Consider the following 15,560-nt stretch of genomic DNA (forward strand, 5'->3'; position numbering starts at 1 on the left):
AAACCATTGTACCCTAGCGACCATTTCCTCAAGACTTTTTTTTTTAGAAATAACTGGTCATCCAAAGCACAATATCAAATATAAATTAATCCAAAGGATTGGTTTCCTTTGTCTAGATCTTTCTAATGAAATAAAAAAAAGATACTGTATATGACTGTCCCTTTAATGCATACAACAGATGAGTAATACTAATACTAGCCAAGCAGAACTTCGCTTTAGATTTCACTCTGTAATATATTTCATTGATCACATTACGATAAGTTCTGAGTTATTTTATTTTTCAGAAGGTGCACTTTAACCGCAGTATTTGCAGATTGCGTCCTCCAAATCTAGGTCTCGATGCGTTGCCATGTTAGGACAGTAGAGGTCATCCTAAAGCAATGTTTTCATGGAACCACTAAGGTAACAAGAGCAAATGTAAAATATACCCTGAAAGCGGCAGAGGTAAGACTGAGCTATTACTTCTACTTAAATCACAGAAGATCGTGGTCATCGACTGATTGTATCTTTTTAAATGCCTAAACTATTATCGTTGTCGGCAGCACATCTCCCTGTGTAAACAGAGATGCGCTGCCGACATGATGGAAATATATGGGGACGATCGATTGGAGTAACGAGTGCTCGTCCCCATACATAGCTTCTTGTGAAAGGCGCAAATGAGCGCCAATCAACGTCTTGTTGATTGGCGCTCATTTACACAGCCCTCGTCGGGCCGTGTAATACCAGCGTAAGGCTCTGTTCACATTTGCATTGAGGGCTCTGTCGCACATTTAGTCAAATTTGACGGGAAGAATATTGCTGCATGGAAAACTAACACCATGACGGAACACGTCATTATAAGTCAGTGGAGTCCGAACAGAAATGATGACGCAGACGTGAATAGAGCCAAATGCACACAGTATATTATTCCACACAATAGAGATAAACACTGTACACGTAATTACAAGCACAAAAATTCTCAAGTACATTCGCCTTAGTATAAAGAGGTAAACGAGTAATAAAAAGATCGAAGAGGAAGGAAAGAAGGAAGAAAATAAAAGATTTCTACTTTGGCTCCTAAACTGTAATCTGTAAATCTGTGGCAGACGTAGAGCCTCCTCCTCAGCCTGAATCTGGATATTAAACTTCCGCAAGTTTCTGGAAAATGCAAGTTACTCATTGTATAATGAAACGTTTTAGAATTTTCCAACATACTTTCTGTATCGATTCCATGTGGTTTTCCACATCTCTGCTTGCAGTCATTCAATAGGAACCTTCATTCTTCACTTACGGTGGAAAAAAATCTGTACTGGTCACATTAAGATTTTTTTTCTCCAATGATCTAAATAATTATGGGACCGGCAGTTTGAGGTGTACATTCTAGGATGGGATCACTTTTTATAGCCTAAATTGTTCCCATGGTAGAAAAATAAAACCCTGCTGCTCCTCATAATGGGCTATAGAGGTTACAGCTGCAAGAGGGCCCCAACGTTTTTGAAGCCCATAGTCCATCCAGTCATATAAAATAGTATTATAAGAAGGGGCAATGACTTCTCCTAAATGTGCAATAATGTTAGACAGACCAATATCACTAACTAAAGTATATAGAGTGTACATAACATTTAATCATTCAATATAGTGGTATGTGATGTTAAAGGGGTTGTCCAGTCCCCAAAAATAGATGGCCTATACTGTGGATCACAGTATTAGTCTTCTCTTATTCACTTCAATGGGAGAAGGCTGTAATACTGTGAACCGCTGCTACAAGTGTGTCAGCGCTTCACTGTATGAGCAGATAAGGAATAAATGGGAAGCAGCGATCATACGAGGGCCCCCTCAAAACAGCTGATCGGGGGATCCCGGGATTTGGTCCCAGACTGATCAGATATGGGCCATCAATTGTTAGGGACTGGACAACCCCTTTAAAGGTGACTCTGTGGAGGTCCCAGATACTGCTTTTGCATGAGGGCCCAGGACGTCCAAGCTGTAGTAATAATGGGTGATTTTAATTACTGGGATATTAATTGGTGTCATGGTTCGGCTTCAACTGCAAAGGGGAGACATTTCCTCGACCTGTTGCAGGAAAATTTTATGGGCCAGTTTGTGGAAGACCCGACTAGAGGTGACGCTCTGTTGGATCTGGTCATTTCTAATAATGCAGAGCTTGTTGGGAAGGTCAATGTTCGTGAAAACCTCGGTAACAGTGATCACAATATAGTTATATTTTACCTATACTGTAAAAAACAAACGCAGGCTGGGAGGGCAAAAACACTTAATTAATAAGAAAGCCAATTTCCCCAGGATGGGGGCAGCAATTCAGGATATAGACTAGGAAGAACTAATGTCAAATAATGGGACAAATGATAAATGGGAGATTTTCAAATCTACTTTGGGTAATTATAGTGCAAAATTTATTCCTATAGGTAACAAGTATAAACCACTAAAATTAAATCCCACATGGCTTACACCTTCTGTGAAAGGGGCAATACATGACAAAAAAAGGGCATTTGAAAAATACAAATCTGAGGGTACAGCTGTAGCCTTTGTAAATTATAAAGAGCTTAATAAAATCTGTAAAAATGTAATAAAATCAGCAAAAATACAAAATGAAAGGCAGGTGGCCAAGGATAGTAAAACAAATCCCAAAAAATTCTTCAAGTATATAAATGCTAAAAAGCCAAGGTCTGAACATGTAGGACCCCTAGATAATGGTAATGGGGAGTTGGTCACAGGGGATCAAGAGAAGGCAGAGTTACTAAATGGGTTCTTTAGCTCTGTATATACAACAGAAGAAACAGCAGCTGATGTAGCCGGTGCCAGTGCTGTTAATATATCAGTTGATATACTGAATTTGATGAATGTAGATATGGTCCAATCTAAATTAAATAAAATAAATGTGCACAAGGCCCCGGGACCAGATGGGTTACACCCTAGAGTTCTTAAAGAGCTTAGTTCAGTTATTTCTGTCCCCCTTTTCATAATATTCAGAGATTCTCTAGTGGTATAGTGCCAAGGGACTGGCGCAGGGCAAATGTGGTGCCTATTTTCAAAAAGGGCTCTAGGTCTTCCCCGGGTAATTATAGACCAATAAGCTTAACATCCATCGTGGGGAAAATGTTTGAGGGGCTATTGAGGGACTATATACAGAATTATGCCCTGGAGTTGGAAAAAATACAAAGAAGAGCAACGAAGCTAATAAGGGGCATGGAGAAGTTATGAGGAAAGATTAAAATAATTAAACCTATTTAGCCTTGAGAAAAGACGACTAACGGGGGACATGATTAACTTATATAAATATATGAATGGCACATACAAAAAATATGGTGAAATCCTGTTCCATGTAAAACCCCCTCAAAAAACAAGGGGGCACTCCCTCCGTCTGGAGAAAAAAAGGTTCAACCTGCAGAGGCGACAAGGCTTCTTTACTGTGAGAACTGTGAATTTATGGAATAGCCTACCGCAGGAGCGGTCACAGCAGGGACAGTAGATGGCTTTAAAAAAGGCTTAGATAATTTCCTAGAACAAAAAAATATTCACTCCTATGTGTAGAAATTTTTACCTTCCCTTTTCCCGTCCCTTTGTTGAACTTTATGGACATGTGTCCTTTTTCAGCTGTACTAACTATGTAACTATGTAACCACAGTACACCTGTGCCAACCACATTCTATAAGATTGACAGCTAAAATACTGACGAAGTAAGTGACATTGCCCCAAGAACCAGACATTGTGTCCCCAGTGTCAGACAGACTTTCTTGCTCCAGGCACCTGTTGTGTTGTTTCACAGTAAGCACAGAGTTGCAAGCATGTCCTGGGACAGTGAGTGCTGGAAAATCACGACTGTCCCGCTGAACTTGGGGACGTTTAAGAGGTATAAGTACCTGACAAATAAAGAACTCTACTTGTTAGTGGCTAAAAAGCTGCATGTGATATGTGGAGTGTTTGGAACTCCTGAATGCAAAATTGACATTGCCAGCAGTGAACATGTCCCAATACTTACTGCTCCACCATCCAGTGCCATATGAGCCAAAGTATCAAAAGCAGTTGTGTATGGGTCACTCGTTCGACCAAGGACGATCGTTCTTCAGATGACAACCTGCAAAGCAGGAATGTAGGAGGGCTTGTCACTTCCGGCCATACATCATCCGATAACTTTCTTATCCCATTGGATATGTATGGGCAAATTGCATGACTATAACAGCCAACATCATCTGAAATATGTATGGGGACGTCGGCATAATGAATATTCGTTGGACGAACAATCCTTTGAACATCGCCCTACTGCTGTCTAATGTGTATGGCCCGCTTAAAGGGGTTTTCCCACGAGGGAAATTTATGACATATCCACAGGATATCCTCAACGAAGAAATGGACCCACATTAAATAGAGTGTCTTTCTCAGGCTTGAGAAAGACCCTCTATTTAATATGGGTCGAAACGTTGCCGTTTGAGACTGGGTGTTTTGACAATAAAGAGCAATTTTTTATTCTACATCAGGAGACGTGTACTGCTGTTTAACCATTTCCTTGTTGAGGATTACATCATGTCAGATTCGGTTTATCTGATCTAACAGCGTGACACTGCTCCGGTAACCAGGACCTGTGCTGCTTTAAAAAGCTTTATATATCCACAGGAATTGTCATAAATGTAAGATAGATACGGGTCCCACACCTATCTCTAGACCAGGGCTGCCTAAACCCCGTTCTAGTTTTTTGTGCTCCTGCTCACTCCCGGCCCCTTCCTGATTACATGGTCAGGCATTACGGAAACAGCATAACTCGCTGAGCTACGCGGTTTCCGTACCTCCCATAGTAGTGAATGGCAGTTACGGAAGCAGCATAGCATGCAAGCTACCCTGTTTCCGTACCTACCATTCAGTTTTATGGGGCTTACGGAAAAAGTGTAGCTTAGAGAGCTATGCTGTTTTCTCCTTTATGGTCGGAAACCAGCCTAGACACAAAGAGGTAAAACGGGGTTTAGGGGCCCCATTATAGGGATAGGTGCAGATCCCAGAGGTGGCACCCGCATCTATCTGACATTTATGACAAATCCTGTGGATATGTCATAAATGTCCCTCGTGGGAAAAACCCTTTAAAGAGGCTCTGTCACCAGATTTTGAAACCCCTATCTCGTATTGCAGCAGATCGGCGCTGCAATGTAGATAAGAGTAACGTTTTTTGTTTTTTTTAAAACGAGCATTTTTGGCCAAGTTATGACCATTTTTATATTTATGCAAATGAGGCTTTCTAAAGTACAACTGGGCGTGTTTAAAGTTAAAGTACAACTGGGCGTGTATTATGTGCGTACATCTGGGCGTTTTTACTTCTTTTACTAGCTGGGCGTTGTGAATGGAAGTGTATGATGCTGACGAATCAGCATCATCCACTTCTCTTCGTTACCACCCAGCTTCTGGCAGTTCAGACACACAGCGTGTTCTCGAGAGATCATGCTGTGACGTCACTTCCTGCCCCAGGTCCTGCATCGTGTCGGACGAGCGAGGACACGTCGGCACCAGAGGCTACATTTGATTCTGCAGCAGCATCAGCGTTTGCAGGTAAGTAGCTACATCGACTTCAATAGCAGATAGGTGTTGCAAAATCTGGTGACAGAGCCTCTTTAAAAAACTAAAATATTATCTTTGACGGCAGCACATCTTGGTGTATAAACAGGGAGATGCTCTGCCGACATAATAATAATGTATGGGGACGAGCGATCGTGAGTGTCGAGCGCTCGTCGCCATACATAGCTCCTTGTGACTGGAGCAAATGAGCGCCGATCAACGAGCTGTCTCTTTGACTGGCGTTCGTTGCACCGGCCAGAATTGGCCGAAGTAAGAGCAACCCAAGGCTATATTAAAACAGGATAAGTGTAGATAGTGCCACACAGTGCCCCTTAAAGTTAGTTCCACACAGTGCCCCTGTAGAAAGTGACACACTGCACACCCCTGTAAAAATTGCCACACAAAATGTCCCCTGTAGGCACAAAATGACCTGTCCCCGTACCCACTCTGTCATCCAGCGATGAAGGCCTGGCCTCTTTAGTTCAGGTGTGCTCCAGCATCACGCGCCTACATCACAGGAAAAGCGCCAAATGGTGGAGCAGGGAACGGATGGTACCCTTGCATACCCCAGCATTAAGTAAGTAAGTGAATATAATTGAGTGCAGGGGTTCGGACAGCTAGCGACAGTGGTTGGCCAGTTGATTATCCCTGGCCGATCAGATACAGTATATTCACTAAAGACCCTCAGAAATCTCTTGGAGATAGCCTCCTGCTATGTGGGATCCCTGAGATATGGCGCTATCATCCATGCGTGCATCTATTGCTTCTTATGTTTTTCCAGTCATTAGGTTGTGGGGGCCATTTCATTCATCACTATGGGGCCCTATCAATTCTAGTTACCCCCTGCGGTGCCCAAAGTGTGCCATTTCTCAAGTTTTCCTGAAAATGATTCTTAGGGTCCACTCACATGTTGTGATTGAGGTGCGGTTCATACTGCATAAAAAAACTGCATTCAAAAACTATGCGCAATTTGGTGCGATTTTCGATTCAGATCCAGTTTTTAAAACATAACTAAATGGAGGTAACAACCACGCAATGTGTGAATGGCAGAAAGCAAGTATGTTCAATATGAAGGAGCAGAGAGCGGCCATTCTGGACCGTTGTCATTGTATTTATAATGATTGACTATGAGTATAATTGTCGGCAGTGTCGCTTGTAGGAGTCTTCCCCCTGTAGTCGGTGATACATGTGTCGGCTGCTTCTGCCCTCTCCCACGACTTCATGCCAGTATCAGCCTGGCGGCCATTCAGCGGATCTCCCCTCCCCCGGTGTCTGACGCGTTGCATGCCGGGCTCTGCTGCCGGTGCTCGGGGCTCTGGCTGCCCGGGAGATGCTGCTGGACCAGCGTCGAGACCCATACAGCTGCTGCAGGTACCGGCACTGAGGAGAGGGAGGCGGGGAAAGTTTGTGCGAGTGACCGTATAAGAGCCCGGACACTGAGGGGAGGGTAGGCCTGGCGGGGAGCGTGGCAGGGCGGATACTTTACTGGGAGAGCTCCCGGCTCAGGATGAGGCCTACGTCAGAGTTCATGTTCTAGTGCAAGCAAAGCAATGTTTACATAACGTAGTAGTGACTGGAGCAATGGCGGACATGACTGATACTGACTGCAAGCACCGGATCTATATGTCTTATGTAATGTCCCAGTCACCTGCACAGACACTGGTATATAATACATCATATAAGAGGATAGTGCTCATACATGTATATTATTATATTCGACACGAGATGTATATTATTATATTCTACTACACTAGATGTATCTTGTGTCTGTTTTTGGGAAGGTTGGATGACAACCAATATGTCGGTATAGCTCACACATAGGCTGTCACTCAGCTTTCCCAGACTCTGATATAGCAAATATGCCTACGGTAGTTTATTGTCTCTATCAGGTAGATCTGCCATTCAGGACTCTAGGAAAGCTGGGTGACAATCCTTGTCACCGCTGTAACGGCGGCCATGTAGGTAGTCACCCAGCTTTCATAGGAATGTAAACAAGACACGGCTCAATAGACATTTTAACAAATTGACGACTTCTATAACTTGTAAGAGTAAACGTGTGATTCAGCAGAACGGTACAGTCCGCATTATATTTGTTCTGGCCGCTTTTCTTGCGTGATTTTTATCTTGTGTGTTTTGCAATTCTATAGATCAGATCCCTTCTATAATGTGCGCCTTGGTCTGAGCTGCCACGTACTTAGAAATTTGGCACACGTTTGCGGCAATTTAGTCCACACCCACATAATAAAAAAGGTCAGACATGAGGAAAACGTAAAAAAAAAAATGTATGTGACTGTACGGTGTATAGCCCGAGCTGGATCTTGTTCACATTCACAAGGGGAGGTATTGGTACACAGCACGTCAATTGTATTTGCCTAAATGCTGCTTATTGGTTGCAGGTTTTCCCCATTGAATTCAATGGGAGGTAAAAACCCGCAACAAATAGCACTTGTTGCCTTTTTTGCGACGGGATTGCAACGATTCCGCCACAAAAAACGCAACTCAGAAAAAATACATCTTATACTTACCCAGGAGTGTGTGTGTGTTTATTCCTCCCGGCCGGCCTCCTGGGATGACGTTTCATCCAATGTGACCGCTGTAGCCAATCACAGGCTGCAGCGGTCTTCTGGGATGAAACGTCATCCTAGGAGGCTATCCTGCTAGCAGGCCGGCTGAGTGCTGCAGGTTTTCGCAGCGGGCATTCCGGGTGAAAAACTGCACATAGTTTGGTGTGGTTTTTCACCCAGAATTCCCTGCGGCACACAGGGTGGATATGCTGCATGCTATTACGCAGGGTAACCACCTCGTGTGAACTCAGCCTAATAGTCAAATTGGGTCTAAATGGCGCCTAAAATCTGTTATGTCCTTTCCTGCTTAGTTGTAGACAGAACACCACAAAGCTTGCCTTTAGGCCATGATCACACACACAGTTTTGATGCAGTTTTCAAAAGGAAGGAAAGGTATAAAGAAAAGGCTGATGTGTCTCCTTTCTTTTATGTTCACTTCTGTGTTTGGCTTAAAGAAAACCTGAGCCGATAACTGCAACACGATTATGCGTGTGAACCTGACCTAAAGGGGTTCTCCAGGGGTAAAACATTGATGTCCTGTCCTTAGGATAGACCATCAATATTTTATAGGTGAGAGTCCGACCACTGAGACTCCCGCTGATCAGACTACAGGGAGCACCAGTTGGTCCATTCATGTTGCTGCGCTTGGTAATGCCAGTCAGACCCTTTTCGTTCTGCTGATCATTGATGACTTTTTTCCTAAAGATAAGCTATCAATGTTTTACTTCTGAAAATACCCTCTGGCTCTATATATACCAGTGTCTCTTACTTCCGTTTCATAACGTTAGGATCCATTTTCCCATTGATTTCAGGCTTTTTTTAAATGGATATCAATGTAGCAGAGAAAAGGTCCTCTTACACAGCCTGACGAGGGCGTATGAACGATCGATGAGACAGCTCGTTTGCTCCTTTCACAAGGAGCTATTATCAGTAATGTATGGGGACGAGCGCTCATTACTCCGATCTCTCGTCCCCATACATTTCTATCATGTCGGCAGCGCGTCTCCCTGTTTACACAGCGAGATGTGCTGCCGACAACGATAATATTTTAGGCTGTATCGGCTGATCGTTGCCTCGTTAATACCGGTTGCTTGACTGTGAAATCGTAATTTAATGGCGCTGTGGTCACAAGTGCCACTTTTTACTCTGAGTGACAGCTCTAGCGTCCAATCAGGAGACCGCTATAGACATCACTCTAGCAGAGGGGAGGGGCTGGCAGGGTGCAGTAAGGAGAGCCTGGAACACTTGAATATCGAAGGGCGTGAATTTCTTGGTCATGCAACTTGCATGTTGGACACAGCAGGTATCGTTACACTGCCCTCCTGTAAATAGCGCTATCGGCGGATTTGATGGCCTAAAACTGTTGACCAATTTCATTATTAAGTAATTAAATCTAAAGATCTGTCATTTTCTAATAAACTTTGTTTCGATTGCTTACTATTTTTTAAGATCTCTGTATGCTGTCAGTGTATGAAAACATTCTTGTTTAGATCTAAGGCTATGTTCACACTTGCGTTGTGTTTTCCATTGTTCTGCTCTGTCGGTGGAACAGAATTACAAGGGAATAACAGAATTACAAGGGAATAACAGAATTACAAGGGAATAACAGAATTACAAGGGAATAACGTTTTGACTGAAAACGTTTACCTACTACTACTGATCTGGCAGCAGAGACAAATCTACGAATTTTTTCATCGAAAGGGTGTGCAGAGTATTTCTACACATTGTAATTGTGTAGAATAAAGTTAGGCTTTGTTCACATCTGTGTCGGGATTACGGAACGGAAACAAATGGAAACCATTAGCAACGGAAGCATTACTATTGAAATCAATGCTAATGCTAATGGAAAGCTATGGTTTCCGTTTGCCTTTCCGTTGATGGGTTTCTCTTATGGAAATGTCTGACGGAACCCATCAACAAAACCCCAATGCTGATGTGAACGAGGCCCTTAACATGATGTTTTTACCGCATGTTGAAAGCCGTAAAAACGAATCCCAAAAAAAACAATGGAGGAATCCCATTCCACCCCAAAAAGAATAATTTTTTTCAGTTTGCCAGCACATTACATGGTACATTAAATGGTGTGGCTAAAAAAGTACAACTAGTTAGGCCAAAAAACAAGCCCTTATGGCTATATCGACAGAAATATAAAAAAAGTTATGGCTTTTGGAAAGTGGGGAAGAAAGAAAAATCCAAAAAATGGCTGTGGCGAGAAGGGGTTAACTAGCACGTTCTCCCTACAGACATATAGGCTTGTTTTGGTAATATCTATAATTTATTTTATCGTTCTCTAAGGAGCATATCCTATAAGAGGAGCACAAAAAGTACCCAGCATATTAAAGGCTATGTACACCTTTGAATGTTGTGGGGTTTTTTTTTGTTTGTTTTTTAATAAAAGGGTCAGTCAGTGGGATTGGTGCAACTTCATAAATAGTTTTTATTAAAAATTATTTTTACTTTTTGAGATACAGCTGCTCTTAGGTGTGATAAATTACAGGTGTCAGACTGCGGAACGGATGGGAACAGGATTTAGTGACCGATACAGCTGCTCTGTATAGAGAATACAGAACAGCTGTATCTCAAAAAGTAAAAATAATTTACTTTAAAAGTCGCACCAATCACACTGACCTTTTTATGATAAAATAAAAATGCCATTTAAAGGTTTACGTAGCCTTTAACAGTGTGTTCAGGACATGCCTATGTTACCTGGTTCCAGTGTGCAAAATGCTCTGGTCCCACTACCCCAAACTGTGTGTTTATACTGCGTCTATAGACTCCCAAATGGCAAATTTGCCATAACTCATTTTTAACTTAATTTATCTTAACTCTTTTTTTTAATGTTGCGTCGTCCGCTAGGTAGAGCACAAAATAATTTTTTAGTAACAAAATAAATTAAGTCATTTACCCCCATTTATTAAAGAGGCGAGCGCATCAGGTCTGGACTCCCTAATCCTCATGTTTTGTGTTCAGTGACACGTCGGCTTGTACATTACATACTCCACGCGTTTCTCTTGTTTGCTCAGTCTGGGAGCAGGTCACACCTCTTTCAGTTTTTGCTTTCTTCTGAGTATGGTTCCTTTCACACCCAAAAATAAAATACATTTGTAAAAACGAGCGCTTATCTATGATGTGGCGAGTCGGTACTGTTTGAAAGGCGTACATTTATATGTAACAATAATAGTTTTTTTCGTTAATTCAGTTTGTTTTCCGGACAACGCCACACGTTCTGTCTTGTCTGCTAAAGACTAGTAGTCTGTTTACACGAGGGGATGTACCGCCGCCGTATGATATATGATTTTTAGGTCATAAATGATTTGATTAAAGACAAACAAGAAATTTCTCGCTGATCGTGCACGTGTTTGCAAACTTTTACTTGATATTACGGGTTTTTTTTTTTTACACTTTAATTGCCGCGTGTGAAAGGCCCTTTACGCACTCCTGGTGTTGAGAACTGTAATATTGTACCAAATATCTCTGCAAAGAATGTCCAGTTCCCTCTCCCAAGCTGCTATAAAGGGTGGTGTAACTGAGTTATCATTGGAAAGTAAGGCTGGATTCACACGAGGTCGTTACGTCCGTAATTGACAGATGTATTTCGGCCACAAGTCCCGGACCGAACACACTGCAGGGAGCCGGGCTCCTATCATCATAGTTATGTACGACGCTAGGAGTGCCTGCCTCGCTGCGGGACAACTGTCCCGTACTGAAAACATGATTACAGTACGGGACAGTTGTCCGGCAGGGACTCCTAGCGTCGTACATAACTATGATGCTAGGAGCCCGGCTCCCTGCAGTGTGTTCGGTCCGGGACTTGCGGCCGAAATACGTCCGTCAATTACAGACGTAATGACCTCGTGTGAATCCAGCCTTATAATCCATACATTTTTTAGATCAGCCCCTTAGGTAGCTGAGGAGCCATCAACAATGTCTCCAATCTTAGCTGCTGATAAGACGCATCGTGCACAACAATAAGATAATTATTTTAAGAACAATTGAAGGGGCAATTTACCAATTATTTAAAAATACACTGATTTGCGGCTGCTGTTGCAAAGAGTGAAATCTTTTAATAATCTGTGATATAAAAGGCATGCTCCCTATATTCAAATCCGATATGAGTGAATGGAAGTCTGAAAACCCTGTTCACATGTATTTTACTGTACTTTGTTGTGGATATTCTATGCGGACCGGAAATCCGCTACAAATCTGCCATGTCTGAACATGACTTTATTGTAAATGTGATTGCGGTTGTTAGGCTGGATTCACACATGCGTTTTTGATGCAGTTTTTTAAGCTGAAACCAAGACTTCTGCTTCACCTCTCTTTCATATCTACTCCTGGTTTTAACTGGCACATTTCACCTGTGATGGCGCTGCGTTGAAATTGAACACTTAGGCCGGGTTCCCTCGTAACGTAAATGCTGCGGAATTTCCCTAATGGAATTCTGTGTAGAAATTCTGCGGCATTTACAGTAGCAGCAAAGTAGGTGAGATTTTGATAATGCCATTGCGGGCCTCTGATGGGGTGCTATGGCAGCCGGGGGCCTGATAAAAGCCCCCAGGTCTACCCTGGGCATATGCCTATTAGGACGTGCCAGAGCCGCGACTGTAATGAGCCAAACAATAAAGTTAATATGTAATTTAAACCACAAGGTGAACACCGTAAAAAAAACACGCAAAAAACAATGTCAGAATTGCGTGTTTTTTTTCCCATTACTCCCCAAAAAAAGTCATTTAAAGTTAATCAATAATTCCCATGTACCACAACACAGAACCAATCAAAACTACTTCTTGTCCCGCAAAAAACAAGCCCTCTTTTCCCTACATTGACGGACAAATAAAAAAATTGCACCTCTTGGAAAGCGACGATGCAAAAAACTAATAATTATATTTGTAATATACAAAAAATTAAAGTTTAAAAGTGTTTTTATTCTGCAAAAGTCGTAAAACATGAAAAAAACCTCTACATTTGTGGTATCCTCGTAATCGTACCGACCCATAGAATAAAGGTGCCATTAAAAAGTACAACTAAGGGCGGATTTACACGAGCGTGTGCGTTTTGCGCGCGCAAAAGGCACTTAACAGCTCCGTGTGTCAGCAGCATATGATGCGTGGCTGCGTGATTTTCACGCAGCCGACATCATTATGACACTCTGTTTGGATGTTTGTAAACAGAAAAGCACGTGGTGCTTTTCTGTTTACATACATAGTTTTACTGCTGTTGCGCGAATCACGCGCGTCCCACGGAAGTGCTTCCGTGTGATGCGCGTGATTTTCACGCACCCATTGACTTCAATGGGTGCGTGATGCGTGAGAAACGCAGAAATATATAGCGGACACCCGCTGTGTAAAAATCACGGACTGTCTGCACGGCCCCATAGACTAATATAGGTCCGTGCGAGGCGCATCACGCGCGTTGCACAGACGTATATCACATTCGTGTAAATCCGCCCTAATCCGGCAAAAAAAACAAGTCCTCATACAGCTATGTCGACGGAAAAATAAAAAAGTTATAGCTCCTGGAATGCAACTATAGAAAAACGAAAAAAATAAATAGCTTGGTCATTAGTGCCTAAAATCCCTTGGTCACTAAGGGGTTAAAGGTGCTTGTTTTATATTGGGGTGTTTCATCTCAGAGGTTGGTTACTAATCTATTGGTGATGTCATATCTTAAATGCGTTATTAAATGACTGTGACTAACACATCGTAGCACTTCTTTATGCTTCATAGAAACCATTACAAGGACAAGATTCTTCTGTATAGCATGACAACACCCATCCCGCTGAGAGAGCTTTCTTGTCAGGCTAAATTCACACCTAGCGTTTTTGTTGTGGTCTTCTTATTGTAGTGATTCACCACAGAGGCCGCATATTACATTGTTGTGAATTGGATTTGTAAAAATCCTGTTCACCCAATGCAGTTAAAAAACCTCTAGACCAGGGGTCTCAAGCCCGCGGGACACCTAGCCGTTAGTACAGGCTCTGCTACGGGATTCTGTGGAATTCCCTGACATCGCTGTCCACATATGGACATTATCAGGGTCTTCTCCAGTGTGGAGTACCGAGCAGAGCGCTAGTATAGGCTCTGCTCCGGGACTCTGTGGAATGCCCTGACATCGCTGTCCATACATCGACAGTGATGTCAGGGGCTTCCACAGAGCAGGAGTCCCAGTGATGTCAGGAGCACAGCTGGAGTCCCAGGAAGAGCCTACTAGTGCTCTGCCCGGGACTCCAGCTCTGGGGTTGCCCCTGATATCACATTCCCGACCAGGAGAATCCACTGACGTCCCTGTGTATGGACAGTGACGTCAGGGGCTCCAACAGTAGAGGAATCCCCAGCCAAAGTGTCGGCAACGCTCTGGTTGGGGATTCCACTCCTAGAGGAAGCCCCAATGGAGCGATCTACTTGGGGTGTGTGTGTGGCATTATCTGGGGAGGGCACCGTGGCACCATCTGGGGAGGGCACCGTGGCACCATCTGGGGAGGGCACCGTGGCATTATCTAAAAAGGGGCTGCCCAATCTTGACATGTGTGTCTGCCAAACACTGCCAACTGAGCTGCTGGACTGCATTTAGCGACACTTAAACTGGAAAACTGGATTGTTAAAAATAAGCACGTGGAGAATTCTCTCAAATTTTTAAACCTAGTGGTATTATTATAGTAATGTAGTATTATTATAGTAATGTATTTTTATTATTATTATTATTATAGTAATATAGTGTTATAATAGTTCAAATAACTAATTGATTAACAATAATTTTGTATTGTATCAAATTTGAAATTAATGCGGCCCGTCAACTTCCCATTTTTTCTACATGTGGCCCACTTACCCGGCCGAGTTTGAGACCCCTGCTCTAGACTATAACTGGACATCCACTTTCCAAGTCTTCCTTGTTCCTGCACAATTTTCCCTGGTCTCACATGTATAATGCCTTGTTCCTGTGCAGCAGGGAGACCATACTATTGCAGGTAGCACTTCCCGTAGATAAATGTACTGAATTAGTGGTAAGTAGATACTTGGTAACTTGAACTCGAGCAATCTGCACAATATACGAAGAGCGGAAACCCAACCACTACCACATCAAGAGAAGCGGCGTATTACATACAGTTTCGGTTTTACTATGGACTTGCTGTATCTTTTTTTAGAGCAGCGGTCCCCAACCTTTTAAACCTTGTGAGCCACCTCCAACTTTGAGTGATGGCCGGGAGCCACATTTTAGTAAAAAATATTAAATTAAAAGTAGAGTAACACAAAATCAGGAAATTTCAATTTGCAGGTAAATATTTGAATTTGAAAAGTAACCCACTGGTACTCACCACCCAAATTGTCACTTTTCTGGTGATGATATATGTCTGTAAGGCTCTGTTCACATCTGCGTTGGGGTCCCGTTCTGACGTTCCGTCTGAGGTTTCCGTCAGAACTGGACCCTGAGCTGAACAACCCTTGCTTCCGTTGTTTCGCCGGA

The 15,560-nt window shown here is 42.8% G+C and overlaps 1 protein-coding gene across 1 annotated transcript in view; it reads left to right on the plus strand.

Annotated features, from left to right (window-relative positions):
- Positions 1–6,672: 6,672 nt before the first annotated feature.
- The window catches only part of VPS54 (VPS54 subunit of GARP complex), an 83,146-nt gene continuing 74,258 nt past the window's right edge, over positions 6,673–15,560 (plus strand). Inside the window, exon 1 of the mRNA XM_075863138.1 lies at positions 6,673–6,906. The gene's annotated coding sequence lies outside the window, so the exon portion shown is untranslated. The remainder of the gene's footprint in view (positions 6,907–15,560) is intronic.

Source organism: Rhinoderma darwinii, chromosome 4, assembly GCF_050947455.1.
Source record: "Rhinoderma darwinii isolate aRhiDar2 chromosome 4, aRhiDar2.hap1, whole genome shotgun sequence".
In the NCBI taxonomy this organism is placed as follows: Eukaryota; Metazoa; Chordata; class Amphibia; order Anura; family Rhinodermatidae; genus Rhinoderma; species Rhinoderma darwinii.